The sequence below is a fragment of the Penaeus monodon genome, chromosome 10 (genome assembly GCF_015228065.2).
Source record: "Penaeus monodon isolate SGIC_2016 chromosome 10, NSTDA_Pmon_1, whole genome shotgun sequence".
Lineage (NCBI taxonomy): Eukaryota > Metazoa > Arthropoda > Malacostraca > Decapoda > Penaeidae > Penaeus > Penaeus monodon.
The window spans coordinates 46,768,237-46,770,736 of record NC_051395.1 but is presented as its reverse complement, the minus strand read 5'-3'; the positions used below and the strand labels follow the sequence as shown (position 1 = coordinate 46,770,736).

The 2,500-nt window shown below is 32.9% G+C and overlaps 1 non-coding gene across 1 annotated transcript; it reads right to left on the bottom strand.

Moving 5' to 3' along the window:
* Positions 1–1,056: 1,056 nt before the first annotated feature.
* Positions 1,057–1,129, bottom strand: Trnav-aac. The gene has a single exon. It is a non-coding gene; the product is annotated as a tRNA-Val (tRNA).
* Positions 1,130–2,500: the final 1,371 nt, after the last annotated feature.

The window sequence follows — 2,500 nt, the reverse complement described above, 5'->3', positions numbered from 1 at the left end:
ATTAGATGCAGTCTTGTCAACATAAAAGACTGGATAATTCTGATACATGTACTGCGTGCTCGAACTGCCATCTAATCTCTTTGTTTATCCTGAGCAGCATCCAGCCCTGTCATTTATTAACAAACATTTTCACGAACATTTAAGGATGACTTGAAATGTAGACTAGCTAAGAATTCCAATATTTCCACAAGAATCTTTCTAAAAGTTTATAGCAAATACAGATATTTCACCCTCGCATTCTGTGATGAGAGCAAGAATGAAGATTGGATAAAATAAGATGAAGGCTGAGTAAAAGAATAAATAGGAAAATAAATTAATTATCAAGCAGCAGTTTCTACCGGCTGCTAGGATAACCTATAAGCCTTTTAAAACGAGGCGTCTTGTCCCGTAGACTTTGTACCACGAAAACGTTGGTAAGTATATTGATACAGTTTTCATGGCTAAAATCTGTGCTCACCAGGGCTCGAACCTAGGACCTTCCGTGTGTTAGAAAGATGTGATAACCACTACATCATGAGCACATCTTAGTGAACATAACAGCCGTCCTGAATAACATACATTTCACAAAAAAATAAAATAGATAAATAAATAAAATAAATAATAAAAAAAAAAAAAACACGTATCATCTGTCGTCTTATTATCTTTACATTACCACAAAGGAGGAAGCTTTGATGTTTTAACGAATATTTAAGAACAACATTAACGAGTATCAAGATTCCGACAGGGTCAGATTCTCACAGGATATATAGTTGTACCTCATATACATCTAAGAATATTTTACCTAGAGAGGAGAATCGGGGATATACTATTCATTTATTTTTTTTTTCTTCAACTGGCATTTCATCATGGGTCGCCGGTGCGGATTTTCTTGTATCTGCATCTTCACTACGGTTTGGCACGCAAACCTGATATGCTGGCGGGATGATTCACGAATATATCAGCTGTGATTACATGCGCTTTATATGGTGCAAATAGACTTTTTGATTGCGAGAATGCTGGAGGATGGTAAAATCATAGATAAATTGCATTAAGGTACGTTTTTGACGGTTAAAAATCTGTGTTCACCAGGGCTCGAACCTGGGACCTTCTGCGTGTTAGACAGATGTGATAACCACTACACCATGAGCACCTGTATTCTTCATCGAAATATTATTTCGTAAAGAACTGCTTTTTAAGTGCTTTTCATCAGTGCTATAGTCATTCATACTAGTAATGATAGTGATAATAAAGGTAATAATACAATAAATGATAATGACAACTGTTACAGTGTTTTGTGATGATAACCGTTATTAATTTTATCACTGATAGCATTATTGTCATTATCATTCTTATTTTCATTGTTATAAGTCTTATGTTCCTCATTATTATTTTAATATTTCATAATTGTTAATACTATGTGATTGTTTTTACTAGTTTTATTATCACGATAATGATATTGCTGCCATTACTGTTATCTTAATCATGAGTATGATTATCATTATAAATAATCATAAACAGTATTTCTATAGATATTTTTTATACTGTTTAAATCCTTATGAAACTAGAGATTAAATCAAAATGTAATAAATATATATCCTCCATCAAACAAAAATATAAATTACAATATACTTTAACACAAAATGCCAAGACAAACGACAAGAACTTGAAATATAAAAATAAAATACACACCCTTTAAAACTTTAGAATAATACCGAATGGAATATAAAGATCAGTAAAAAAAAGTAGTTGATGTTGCCTGCCCTCACGCCAAGCATTAAGGGAAACCATTAATGTGTGTGGGTTTCCTAATAGATTCTTGGGGCAGATAATCACCATGCCAGTCATCTGCGTGTGGACTTCAGGGAGGTATATGATAGAGTTTTAGTGTATTATTATCATTATTGTTATTTGTAGCATAATTATCATCATTATCAGAATGATTTTATTATTATTATCACTAATACTGATAAGATCATCGCATTACTGAAACCATTATCACCATCATCATCATGGCCAATGTCATCGTATTCGTCACTGTCATCCTCCTCACCATCTTCATCGTCATCTTCATCGCCATTGTCATCACCATCAATTTCAGTATCATTATTATCATTCTCATCATAATCATCTTCATCATTTCATACAGTTATCTTCATCACCATCTCCATCTTTCATCATGACTAACATAATCATCATTATCGTCATAGTATCACCATTATAATTGTTATTGACATCATTATTGTTGAGAGCATTGACAATCATTGTAATTAATAGCTTAATTAGTCAAAATATAAAGGACAATATAATGTAAATAAGATCTCAGTCTTGGATGATTCTGATACATTATTACGTGTTCGAACTGCCATCTAATAAGTCTCTGTTTATCGTGCGCAGCATCCAGCCCTGTCAGTCATTAACAAACATCTTCACGAACTTTAAGGATGACTAGAAATGTACACTAGCTAAGAGTTCAACATTTATAAGTTTAAAGGACTACCCTCCACGGAAATGCAGATATTTC